Source organism: Mastigoproctus giganteus, chromosome 6, assembly GCF_048544385.1.
Source record: "Mastigoproctus giganteus isolate SK-2022 chromosome 6, ASM4854438v1, whole genome shotgun sequence".
NCBI classification, from domain to species: domain Eukaryota; kingdom Metazoa; phylum Arthropoda; class Arachnida; order Uropygi; family Thelyphonidae; genus Mastigoproctus; species Mastigoproctus giganteus.
The window spans coordinates 162,263,797-162,277,777 of NC_143580.1; the positions used below are offsets into that span (position 1 = coordinate 162,263,797).

Here is a 13,981-nt window from a genome sequence, read left to right on the forward strand (position 1 = left end):
ACGTGAAATTTATTTTCCAGATGCATTGATAGTATTTTTGTTTAAAGCCCTAAACCAGTGGAGTTTAAAACCCCCCAGCAGAGTTTAATTCGTTTCACCTGATAATACTTTACACCCTCAAAATTTGGACTAACAGCAACTTAGTTTTCTGAATTTGACCATTTCATAATAATGCAGTCCATTTGCACTCATATCTGTAGAAAGCCTACATATTCACACAATGATTTATTCTCCTCCTTCATGTAATAAAAATGTTCTTTATATACAGGTATTTATTACTTGCCTTTTATCTTCTCATGACACACATCTGCTTCACCAGATAATTCTAACCTGTTGGAGAGTTAAAACAAAATTATCCCTACCCTTTTATAGTTTGTTAGCTTGTATGATTAAAAATGTCTTTAAGCACACTGATATAAAAATTAGTCTTCTTATCTTCTTTTACTATTGGCTCCATATTCCACTACTCCAGTAAACCTCCAGGTGCATTTTATCCACATTAATTCTTGCACCAAAAACACTCGAATCAAATCCAGTAAACCTTCCTATAACATCAGTGATTTCAATAATTGTAGTGTAAAAAAAAAAATAAATAAATAAATAAATAAAAAAAATAAATAATTGTAGTATATCATTAATTATCAACAAGGCTGCCTGGCCAAATGCATCAACAAAAATTGTGTTAGATATGGCAGCTGTGACATCTTGAACGTGCGTGCTATATTTTCACGATTATAGTACTTTGAGTGTAGTATCATAACTTCTGCACTTACAGCGATTTTGATGCACACCAAACATGAGCCTCAATTAGATAATACAGAAGTTTTAGTTAAGTTAAATAATAACTAATTGTGTGCAATGGAGGCATTCTGGACTACTTGATCACTCTAGGCTTTCAAATCCGTGCTCTTCCACATTTGCTCTTATGTAGTAATTGATAACACCTTTAAAAAGGCTGTGCTCTTCTTACCATTATGTTTTAAAAGTTATTTTTTATTTATTTTTTTACAAACAGTACTTGTTTCCAGATTGACACACCCTAATGAAGTGCACATGTTAGAAGCCTTCTAGGCTATAATTATCTAACTCAAGTTATCTGTAATACTTGCAACAAGACTTGTAGTTTTTACTTTGTTATCAACAAATCTAGTTGATTTGTAATAAGTAAATATAACTTGGTATGCTTAAAAACACACATGCACACAAACTAAATTAGTCACTAATAAAGTTACTTAGGACTGTGATTGCTGTTATATGGGCTGCATGGACACAGGTATGCAGGCTGTAAGAATAAGCTAAAGAAAATGCATGTTTCAGTAATTGTTTTTGTGCTGGTATGTTAGTTGCAGAAGATACTTGTTATCATTAGACTAGAATTTTTGTATATTGTAATTTTTGGGAAATACCCGAGAAGGAAGTTCATTCCAGTAAACAGAAGGGATCAATGAGAACAAGGATAATTTGATTCTCTCAGTTTGGAGTTGGGCAATGAATGGCTGCCAACTGCTTGTGGTATGTGTTGAACTGGTTCGGAAAAGAGTGGAGGAAGTAGATGCACAATTCAGGAGAACAGTGCCCATGGAAGTGTCTGTAGAAAAGGCTTGCAACAGAAAATTGATTGTCTGCAAGAAAGAATGGAAAGAGATTTTGTAAGAGATGAGTCATTAATTAACCTGATTGCCGTCTTGAGAGGAAGGTTTTGGAGGCCCATCCCAAGTATGGGAACAGTATTCCATGGTAGGGCAGAGTTGAGATTTGTGTAGAATGAATAGTTGTTTAAAATAAAAGTGTTGCTGAGAGAAAAAAAGAAAAAACCCAGTTTTTTTGATGGAGAGGAATGTGTTTGGGTGTTATTGAAGGTGAGGATAGGAACAGTAGACTCTTCTGCAAACAATTAGACAGGTCCAAATTTTAGAAGGATTAAAGGTAACTATGCTTTCTTTGTACCTATTAGAGAATTACCTGGAGATTGGCATTTAAAAAATTGATGGTGGGTATTTGAGAAGTTGAGACTGTTTGTTGGACATATTTTCTCAAAGTGGAATGTGGTGTGCTTTAATCAGCAAAACTGTAGATATGATTTCCATTCAGTTAAAGAAGGTCATTAATATAAAAGAGGAAAAATGCGGAAGAAAGAGCTGAATCTTGGTGTACACCAGTGTTAGTGGAGAAGCAAGAAGACAGCCATTTATAATCAGCTGCAATGAGCATCCAGAGAAGAAACCTGGATACCCAATTGCAGAAAACCTAAAAACAGCTGGCTGCCTCTGTGGTGTGTAGTACGTCTTTTGACGGAGCATGTTTGTTTTGGACCATTAATTAGACTGGCAACATCTAACGGAGATGACTTCCTCAAATGCTTGCACTTTGAAAATATAGAACAACTGCATAGCTGCCAGCTCTCCAGACTTACAATGGAGAATCTATCTTTTTGATTTGGTTTGGACCCATCTCTATCTCAGTTTTGTACTAGAGTTGGTACCATGTAGTTTCTCTTTCTGTTTCTTTTTGCAAAAAATAGAAAACTGCATTAAATTAAAATTTTTTTCTTAATTTTGTTAACAAATATTGCTATGTTTAACTCCTAGGAATAGTTTGCTGTAATTGTCCAGTAAGCTTTAAAAAAGGGTGAAGCAGACTTTTGTAAGTTTTCATTTCTAGTGTAATGAGTGTAATGTATCTCATACAGTCCAGGAATGATGAGGTACTCTCTCAATTTCAGTCAATAAAGATTAATAAAAGAACTGATATAATTAATGATTTGTTTTCAAAAAAAAAAAAAAAAAATTACACAGTTTCAGTTAAATTAGTAAAGGCTGCTTTTCTTTTCAGTCAGTTACAAAAGAACAATGAGGAAATCTAATTCTATTTAGAGAATTAGATTTCCTTTAACACTATTTGGAGAACAATTCCATTTTGATCAAATTGAAATGAATTGCTTTGGTGGGGTGGGGGGAGTACTTCTCAGTGTCATTGACGATAAAGTGAAGAAATAATATTTTTCAGATCAATTTTGTCAGTTCTTTTTTCATTATTTACCGTGTCCTTTCGAATTACTTTGATTCTCGCAGCGTCACAGTTTCCTCAGGATTCTGCTCTGTTCTTGGCCCTGTGTGCTGGAACATGGTCCTTGATGGGTGGCTCTCGGTTGATCGAGACAACATCCTTCAGATAGCTTATGCAGACGACCTTGCTATTCTGATTTTTGGTAATTCCTGCCAGGAGCTAGAGTGCAGAGCAAATGAAGTTCTAGAGGACTTGGTTATCTGGTGTCAAACACATAAACTTCAAATTTCTACTAATAAAACAAATGTTGCTAAAAGGCTCTCTTGATGTGAATAGACCACCTGTTATTAAGTTAAATGGAGAAATGATTAGGAGCACTCGGCAGCATAAATACTTAGGAATTTATTTTGATGACCGTCTTAATTTCAATTACCATGCAAATTATGTACTTCAGAAAATAAAAGCTATGACCTATAAAATTATTAAGATTACCAGGAGTACTTTTGGTGTAAAGAAATCTTCCATTAAATTATACTACTCTTGTATATTTATACCAATTGTGTGTTATGCACAATAACATAATCGTTACTGATTCTGTATCCCCTGGGGCCTGGGGATACAGAATCGGTAACTCCCTTGTTCAAAAATATCTTACCCAAGCACAAAGATTCTTTCTTCTCGCTGTAAGTAGAGCTTGTCGAACTGTCTCTACAGCTGCTCTCCAGGTCCTCAGTCATCGACTGCCAATCCAATATGAAGTAATATTACACTATTTTTTTATATTGAAGAAGAAAAAATGTTCCTGCGATTGTAAAAGGCATAACATATAATACTGACTTGCAAGAAAATGTAGACATTAAAAGAATGAGAAATGAATGTTGTAGAGCATGGCAAAATACCTGGTCCACCTCTACTTTGGGTAGGGAGACCTTTAAGTTTTTTCCCGAGATTGTTGATTATGACAAGAAAATGGACTGGTTCAATCCTGGTTTATACGTTACGTTTTTATATACCGGTCATGGCAGTCTTAACTTTAAATTGTTCTCACTAGGATTAAGTAACACTCCTCTCTGTAGTTGTGGTGCTCAAGAAACTGTTGAGCATCTCGTCTTTCATTGTCCTCTCTACGACGATTTAAGACTAGATTTTCAACTTCTCACAAATGTATTTGACTGCTCCGAACTGCCGAGATTGGTTAACTGTTCTGAATATTATACTGCCTTCTCCACCTATGCAGAGAAATTGTTTAAACAGGGAAAAAGAATTCTTGCTCCTGAGGTTCAGTAAAATGCTAAACTGTTTCTTTGGATTACTCTAACGTGATGTCTTGATCAGTCTGCTGGACTCCGAAGCCCAGTATTTCACTGTATCATCACTGTATATAGTCTTTTATGTACCATCATTGTATATAGTCTTTTATGTACCATCACTATAAATAGTCTTTTCATGTATAATTAATCATTATAAATTGTACACAATGTATAGATTACTTTCAGCGGCGAATAGGGGAAACCCTGGAGCCCGCCAAAAAAAAATAATAAAATACTTTGAATTTTCAATGTGAAACCTGCAAGATACTGTTATGAAAGCGAAGAAAGGAAGAATTGTTGTGTTCCTTGGTTGGGGAACTTACAAAAGTGCAGAAGGAAGCATGAAATGTAACAAGTTATCCCAAGTCATTCCTGGCATTCTGATAATTCCTCATTGTAGTGCTGAATGTTAGACAGCATTCAGAGGGGAAGAAAACACCGAATTCAGATCCTTTTATAGTGCAGTTTAGGAAATACTGTTGACAGTTGAGTATTGTTATAAAGAAAAAAATTGACCTCAGCATTTTGATGTGCAAAGTCAGCAACAGTTTCTCTCTTGAGGCAGTCATAATTGCCTGAATGCCATGCGGTTGGCATTCAGGCAGAAAAATGTTAGGTAAGCTAATGTTTATAAGTATGATATACTGGAAATAACCCATTGCTTGTAATTTAATATATATATTAAAAAAAATTGTATTTTTTCAGTGAAGTTTAATTTTTAACACTGTGTGAACTCTTTCTTAAAAAAAAAAAACAAAAAAAACTTGTTTTACTCCTGTGGTTTGCTTTTCAAAAAGAACCTCCTGTTTTTCCCCTTCCCTATAAATACCTAATCTCCAGGTTTTTGAAGGTTGAAAATTGGCAGCTAATGCTGCTGTAAATTAAATTATATACAGTTATATTAAATGAGAAATGTTGGTATGGCTTCCCAAAGGAGCTTGTTTTTGCTAATGTCAGCCACTCTGTATAAATGTATATTTCTTATTGCTTGATTGTAATTGACTGACGGATACTGTTATTGAATGCTTTGTTGTTCAACCCTGGGGACTCGCATCGGGTGAGTATGCGCTTGGCACACCTAGGGTCCTGAGCTGGATATCATCATTCTTCTCTTTCTTGGTGATTCCCTTCTACTTTTCTCTCTCTCATGGTAACTCAGGATTTTTTTTTTTTTTTTTTTGGCTAGTGCAGCATAAGCCTCAGGCTTTCTTGCACCATATAGCTAATAATAATAATAAAAACTTGAAAGGTGAGTTGTTTTTCATTGGTACAGCATAAGTCTGTCTTTTTGCATTGTTGTCACTACATTTCTGTAAAAAAATCTAATTTTTCCAGAAACATGGCATTTGAGTAATAAATTTAATAGTTTTAACCTTTAGATTTAGTTACATGACCTTGGAACCTAGACTGCAGGAGCTTTGCATTAAGTTAGAAGTTGCCTGGGTTGTCTGATAGCTTTAGGCATTGGATGTCTGGAATGGCTGATGCACCCCAGTTTATAATGTTGTTTGACTTTATAGTTATAATGTTGTTTGACACATAAACCCTTGATATGTTACGTTATAAAAACAAATAGTTAATTAAAAATAGGTTTTTCTTACCAAACTGATTATTTTTGATAAACATTACTGTGTTTAGAAAATTGTGAAAGTGAATTTTATCTATCTCACTATCTATAAATATGTTAAAAATAAAATATTGGTGTTATAAAAATTATTATTTTTAATTTCTCTACCTTAACTGGCTGTGTTTTGGTAATGGTTGTAATTTATTATTATTATTATTTATTTTATTTTTTTTTTTTTTGAACTTATAATTGGCAAGCATAATCCCCCTCCCCAAGTCCAGTGTATTCTAGGTATTATAGCAGTAATATCTCTTCTAAAAGAAAAATTGTTATTGCTTAATTTTAAAATTTATTTAAAAATTTTCTACTTAGATCCACTTTGTTTTTAGGAAATTTTAACACAGCAAATAGTGTATCAGTTTATTTTCTTAATGCCACTCAAAATTAGTGAGAACCATGTTTTACATTATAACACAAGTTTTTTTTTTCCCCCCCTTCTAAACTGGTTATAATGGGATATCAACTGCTAATCCTAAGATTATTTAGTGTCGTATAACTGCCTTTCGTAGCATGTCTTAAAGGTGCTGAAAGTCGCAGCTTTATTGGCTGCTTATTTTAAAAAAAAAAAAAGCGTCAAGTAACACACCTAAAATTTCCAAACTTCCTTAACAGCCACTTGAGAATTAATTCTTTCTTGAGTAATTAAAGTCTCTAATTCCTACTTTTGTGTAGTACTTTCCATAAGAAAGCATCAGTATCTGTCAACAGATGTCATGAAGCTAATGTTACTCTCAATTGAATTATTGTAACCCATGTATATAATAATGGCAGTCTGTGAGCCACCTACCATAAAGTGTTTGTTATGCTGTCAAATTTCAGCTTAACAGTCTTAGTTTAACTATATATGAAAATAATAATGGTAAATGATGATAGTGATGTTAAAATTCAGTAAAATTTTACTGATTTTAATTGTACAGATATTGACTGTTGTGAGTTGGTCACTCACCCACTAGCAAGATTTTTGTTGATTTATTGGATGACTGCTTTCTACAGCAGCAGCAGCATGTTGGAGAGGCAACAAAAGCAAGCAGCATTCGTGATCTGATTATCATCCAGAATTCTTCATGCATTAAGAATCTGCAGGGTGAAATACACCCTGAGTGGCATTGATCACAGTGCATGATGTGAGATTTACTTAAAGACGTAATTACTGTTGAGGTTAAATGGAAGAGCATTTTCTTCTGTAAGAATGACTACTCTATCCTCAGGCATTTTTTTAAATTCTAAATGGTAGAACCATGTTATACATTACCAACAGCAAATTCTAAATGGGAAGCATTCAGAGAAGTAATAAAGCTACTAGACTTTTCATACCAACCAGGAAATACTGGTCAAGACTACCTAAATGGATGTCAGATGAATAGATGACTTGTGGCAGAGAAACAAAATGCATGGGATGTATATAAATTATCAGATGATAAAGAAGCTTATAGAAATTAGTCTGTAATCAAGTTACAAAGTCAGTTAGGCAAGCTAAGACAGATTATGAGAAGTCTCTTGCAAAGAAAAACAGCAGACTTTTATGATTATATTAACAGTAGAAGGAAGGGATTGAATCACATTGGGTCATTTGGTGTCTATGGGTAAACTGTTGATGACCCTGCTCAGGTTGCAGACAAAGTGAATAGGTAATTTGCATCTACATTCACACATGAGGAATTCTTAGGGAAGGAGATGCCAGAAGTTTATGAAACTCTGAGGAGCTAAATGACTTTGTGATAACTGAAAGGAAAGTGGAGGAGAAATTGTTGAGGATGAACATTAAAAAAAAAAAAAAAAAAAAAAGATTTTTTGTTGAAGCTTTGGAACTGCCCTTGTCAGTCAAGTCTAGACAACAGAAGCATTGTTATAAAGAAAATAGACTTATAATTTCTGAAGAGGGCAAAGTCTACAACAGTATCTTTGTTGAAGCAATGATTCAATTGATGTTGATCAACAACGAACAATAGAAATCCCAGACAGAAAAATCCTAATTAAGCTAATATTTGGAATCATGTTGCCAGTGAAATTTAATTTTGTCTTAAAGTTTTTTGGATTTTAAAAAAATCATATTATGAAATTGTTCTGCTTTCCTTTTTTTGTTGAAGTCTCAGTAGTAGTCAGAAATATGACTACTTGCAAAGGTCCAATTTAATATTTACATGATGTCAACATAGCTTTGTTGCTGCATGTTTGTTGCCTCTTGACCTTCACATTTGTATCATAATCCCAGGTCTTCCTCATTCTGAAACACTAAACTAATATTTGCTTCTCCACTTCTGTAAAATGCCCCTTGGGTTTTGGATCCCCCCAGGCAAGATCTTGCATTCTTAGTTGCAATTTTTCAGACCATATTTGCAAAAAATGCAAACCAGGTTATATTTCAACTGCTTTGAAATATAACCTGGTTTGGTTGTTAGCCTTCAAATTGTACTAACTTTCAGAACTTTTCTTATATATTCTCTTGTTAGTGTCATCAAGGAAGATTAGAAACAGGAGATGACTAGCAATGACAAAGGATCATCCTTAGCCTTTTTTTTTGGTGTCCTGGAATTATTCCCCTTTATAGCTACCTGCTTTATTGTCCACTTAACGCATGATCCATCTGATGTTCTTGTCTGCAATTCCAGCTTATTGCAATTTATATATAATCTCTCATGAGGAACCATATAAAAGTGTTACTAAAAATCATAGTACAACTAGGTCGTGATTAGTGCGGCTAATGAATCTCACGAAGTAATCGCATAATTCGAATTCACACTATTCAAAGTTATAATTATGTTTAAAATATGGTAATTGGTTCCAGCTCGACAGAAATAGGTAATGAAAAATTTGAAACATAAGAAGTTTATATATGTTTATTAACAAAATATTACAGCAAATGATAAAAAGAATATACATTATAATTTAGAGTACTGTAATTATAGAAAGCAAAATAAAAAAATCAAAAAAAATCTATATATCTTTCTTAAAGGCAAGCTTACACTAATGAAAGCATCTTTATTGTCTATAGGTAAAAACGCCTACCCGCTCTGGATTCATTATACTATTTTCATTATGTAGCACAGTGCAGAACGGAAAGTAAAATAACAGGTTGTAGTTAAACTAGGTTTAATGTTAAATACATACGATAAACAGTAAAAACAGAATATGTAGATGTATATATATATATACAGTAAACAGTAATACAAAAGCTTTTGGGAATTGTGATACCCTTCATCAGCTAACTGTTGGATTGAAAGTTTTGGGAACATAGAACTTAAGAGCATGCAATGGCAGTCATGCACAGTGAATTGTGTGATGCAACAACTAACTGTTGGAGGTTGAAGTCTGTGGTTGTGATGTGTGGTAACGTTGCCACCGTTTGTCAGTCATGAGAATGGTTGCTTCAATAATAGGATGAACACAACATCCTCTGTTTCTGTTGATGGAAGTATTAGAGCACGTGATGTGCAGTGACTCCAACCAGGTGTGGCACTGATAGTGGCAGGACCGACTGACAACCATGACATTGCAGTGTGGGTCAATGTCATGTTGACCAGAAGTGCTCAGCAATGGCCGAGTGTTATATGTTCCCTAAGCGAATGGCTCTTTCGTGTTCTGAAATCGCTTGTCAAGTCTTCTGCCAGTTTCCCCGATGTAGCAGCTAGTGCAGTCACTGCAAGAATGCGGTAGATTAGTCCACTCTGTAGTAAGGTGAGAACTGGTGTTTTCACTCTGGAGATGAGGGATGTACACACTTTATCCTATGAGATTTCAGGACCCTAGAAACCTGATGTGAAAGGTTTGGGTAGTATGGCAGAAATGCACTTGCGACGGAGTTATTACCCTGAACGGTCCTGTCGCTCGGTACGTGGTCATGAGCCTGTAGGTCGCACCTATCTAGGGTATTGGTGGGACAGTCACATCAAACCAAAATTCAGTTGAACTGATTCACTCGAAATCAAATATTGCATTAATCGCGACCTAGCCATGTGTAATGATAATTGTTTTCAGATCCAGCTGTTTTGATTTCTTCATAGTAATTAACTTGATTGGTCAAGCAAGAATTACCCATCATACATCCTGCATGGCCACATTATGATGTATTCGGTGACTGCATCAAACTTTGCTGTATTGGTTAAAACAGTGTTTATTATACCAAACTATTATGCAACTAATATTTTTAAATTTAAAATTGAAGAATACCTTATGCAGCACTTTATAAATCTTTAGCAGGTTAACACACACACACACACACACACACACACACACACACACACACAGAGAGAGAGAGAGAGAGAGAGAGAGAGAGAGAGAGAGAGAGAGAGAGAGAGAGAGAGAGAGAGAGAGAGAGAGAGAGAGAGAGAGAGAGAGAGAGAGAGAGAGAGAGAGAGAGAATATTTCTACATATATTCTAAAAATTGAGCAAAACATTTAACCCAGGCATACTTCACTACATACAGTTTGTAGACAAATGGTATAACATAAAATATTTAAATTTGTTATCTATATTTTAATTTATTAACCATGCAGTGAAGTGTTCCTTTTCTAGTGAACCCTTTTTTATCAAGATAGCCATGTGTTGTGTGATTCCCCTTGCAAACCAGAGAAGTCAGACTCCCTAGTCTGTAGTTGCCTGTCACACTTCTTAACTCCGTATGCCTAGCATTTTAGAATAAAGAAGTACAAATGTCTATCCTTGTGGATTGTGGGAACCTCTGGCTTTAATGTAAGCCAGAGGTTCCCAAACTTTTGTACCTTGCACCCCTTCACTATTTCATAAATTTCAAATCCCCTATAATCTAGGATAAGTGCAATAAACAGATATGACATAATTTAGCTCTGATATAATTAGTATATAATTCAGTGCATTTTATCTCAAAGATTGAAAGAAAATGCACTTTGTGCCTTTAGTTGAATGGTTTGTCCATTTTTTTTAAACAATTCAAAATTGTGTATGTGCCATCCCCCCACCCCCTTTAGAATTTTTAATTAATTTTAATAATAATAAAAAAAGTCTAATTATGCTTAAAAGTAGACTTTATTTTTTGGTGCTAAGTACCATAAAATAGAAGTAAGAAACAATCAAGCAATGACAAATTTAAATTTTTGGAGTCGTTGCATTATTTTAATACAGTGACTAAGATGCATTTAGGGCTAACGAGCTGCGAGCAAATTTAGACTGTATGTATTAAGTGCAATCACTGTATTAAACTATGTATATATTAAGTGCAATAGCATCATTAATACACAGCCATTTCTGAATAAACAGAATATTTATAAGGCAGCATCGTTTTAAGTTATATCTCATATTGTGAATACCTTCACAACGAGTTGCCAGGATATTGCACTATTTCAAATAAGTAACGCTTCACCTAAGGAAAAGACTAATGTTACTTATTCTCAGATAGGTATCTGAGAATGGAATGTCTGAACAGAATATCTGAGAAGTATTCACAATATGAGATATAACGATGCCGCCTTATAAATATTCTGTTTATACAGAAATGGCTGTGTCTTAATGATGCTATTGCACTTAATATATATATAGTTTAATACAGTGATAAATGTAATGTTAATTTCTTAAATACTGCATAAAATCATTGTAGAGCAATGAATTTATGCAGTATTTACGAAAAACATTTTGAAAATATCATTTTCAGTGAAAAAATAAATTATTCATATTTCTGTCAGTATATGTAATCAATGTTGTAACTATGAAATAATAACCAAAATCCCCCCCACCCACCCCACAATCTTGTCACAATACCAAGTAGGCGCCTCCGTAGCCAGGTGGGAAGGAGCAGCAGTGCGTAGCACAAACTTCTTGATTAGAACGGGGGTTCGGGCCCATCACCACCAAATACGGAGCATGCAGAAAGGTCAGGGAATGACCACCGCACCGGAGCAATATGGCCTTAGTTGTTAATGCTCCTAAAAACAAAAACAAACAAACAAAAAAAAAAAAACAATACCAAGTGGCAGTTGCAGGTAGGGGCTGAAGGCTTATGATCAAAATAATGTGGATATTTTTATTTCACCATGATGATTAAAGATTAATGAATCCCCTGAAAATCCTGGTCCTGCCTGTATTTACAGTAGAAACAAGTTTTATTATTTTTTACTCAGTAATAGCACTAACATACTAATAAAGTGAACAGCAATATAATTAATCTGACATATCTGATTAAATACATCAATTAAGAAGATTCAAAAAGTAGCACTGCTAATTCCCAACCACAAGCCACCAGGAATAAATATTGCCAGCAGGTTCTATCAGATTAATTGATAATACAGTGGATCCCTTTTACGATTGGTTCACTATATGATGAAATCACTTCATGATGAACTCTCCATAATAAAATACCTTTCACCATATAAGCACTGGTCATTGTGATCACGTTTGTGAATTGAATTTTAATTTTATTAAACACATATTCTAATAAGGGAAAATAGGAGGAATATCAACCAGGCTATAAAAGTAAAGATATAAAGCACAAATTCACACTTTATTACCTTACCAAATAAAAAAAAAATTAAAGGATACAAGAAAAACGGAAGAATATTTTCCACAGGTCAGCAATATAAAAATAAATTTACATTTGCATACATTTCTGTTGCCCCGTTTACGCCAATTCCAGTCCAGCAGGCCGTTAACTGCACCAAGCGACTTCTGGCAAATGACTCAAACCTACCGAGCAGAATATCGCTATCCACAGAGGACATCTGTACTGCCCTAAACCTATGCTTGTCAGGCAGTGTCATTGCTTTCGGGGATTCCCTGTTTAAACAGGTACACAGTACAGCTATGGGTGCCCCTGTCAGCTCCGTCATGCCCAACATCGCCATGAAGGAATTAGAGGAACAGATATTCCTGAGTCTGCCCGTACCTATTAGTGTGGTGCAGATATGTCGATAACATCTACACCATCCTCACACATGGTTCAGAGGCAACACTACTAGAATACCTCAATTCTTTATCACTATTCATTCAGTTTACTTTAGAACTAGAAGTGGACAGGTCCCTTCCATTCTTAGATGTTCTAGTAGAGTGAGTGGCCCACAGCTGGAAACCTTGGTATACCGTAAGCCGATGTGGTGCGGGCAGTTTACCAACTACAGATCTGGCCATGCCCCTTGCCGTCTCAACAGTACCACACACACTATTCTCCCGAGCTTGGAGCCATTCCAGCTCGGAGGAAGCTAGGTGCTCCGAGATTTCCAGAGTAAAAACTAGTCTGGTCAATTGTGGTTATCCAACCCATATATCAGACAAGTTCAAGAGCTTATGACACACCCAAGGCCGTCATCCCTACATGACAATATGCCTACTACCTATATTCCCTACTATCCGGCATGGCTGGCCAGATCTCGAAAATACTCTGGGAATACCACATAAAATGGGTACAATTACCTGGTAAGAGCTTGTGTTCTCTGGTTTCCAATGCGAAAACTCCAATCACCCCTCTTTTGCATAGCGGAGTGGTATACCGTGTAACTTGCAAAGACTGTGGCAGTTGCTATATAGGGGAGAGCTCGAGACGCCTTCAGGACTGCCTTGCAGAGCATGACACTGACCACTCCACAATCTTCACTTCACTATGGCAGCACTCAAACAGCTGACAAAACCTGTGGTTCCCGAGATGCTAGCCCCTGCCCTCCAAGCACCGCAAATCATTCCCTGTTCAAACTCCATTGGGTCTTTGTTCTTCTTCCCCATCTCCATTTCACAGGTTTCATACTGATAGGCACTATATGTTGTCCCAGTCAGTGAAATCATTCCTGGATGACTTGTGGTGCATCGACCCATGGTGACAGGTGGCCATAATGTTTGGCTTATGAGGATCAAAGGGGGAGACAGGTAATTACAGATCTGTTAGTTTAACTAGGTTCCAGGGAAATTAATGGAGGCACTGGTTAAAGAAGCATTGCTGGATCATCTAGACGAAACTTCAGAGGTGCCTCCGTAGCCAGGTGGGAGGGAGCAGCAGTGCGTAGCACATGCTTCTTGATTAGACTGGGGTTCAAGCCCGTCACCACCAAATACGGAGGATGCGGAAAGGGCAGGAAATGACCA

General features: G+C 35.7%; 1 protein-coding gene across 2 annotated transcripts in view; it reads left to right on the top strand.

Moving 5' to 3' along the window:
- Positions 1-13,981, top strand: part of emb (exportin-1 emb) — a 457,135-nt gene that overhangs the window by 85,536 nt on the left and 357,618 nt on the right. The gene's annotated exons all lie outside the window — the stretch shown is intronic.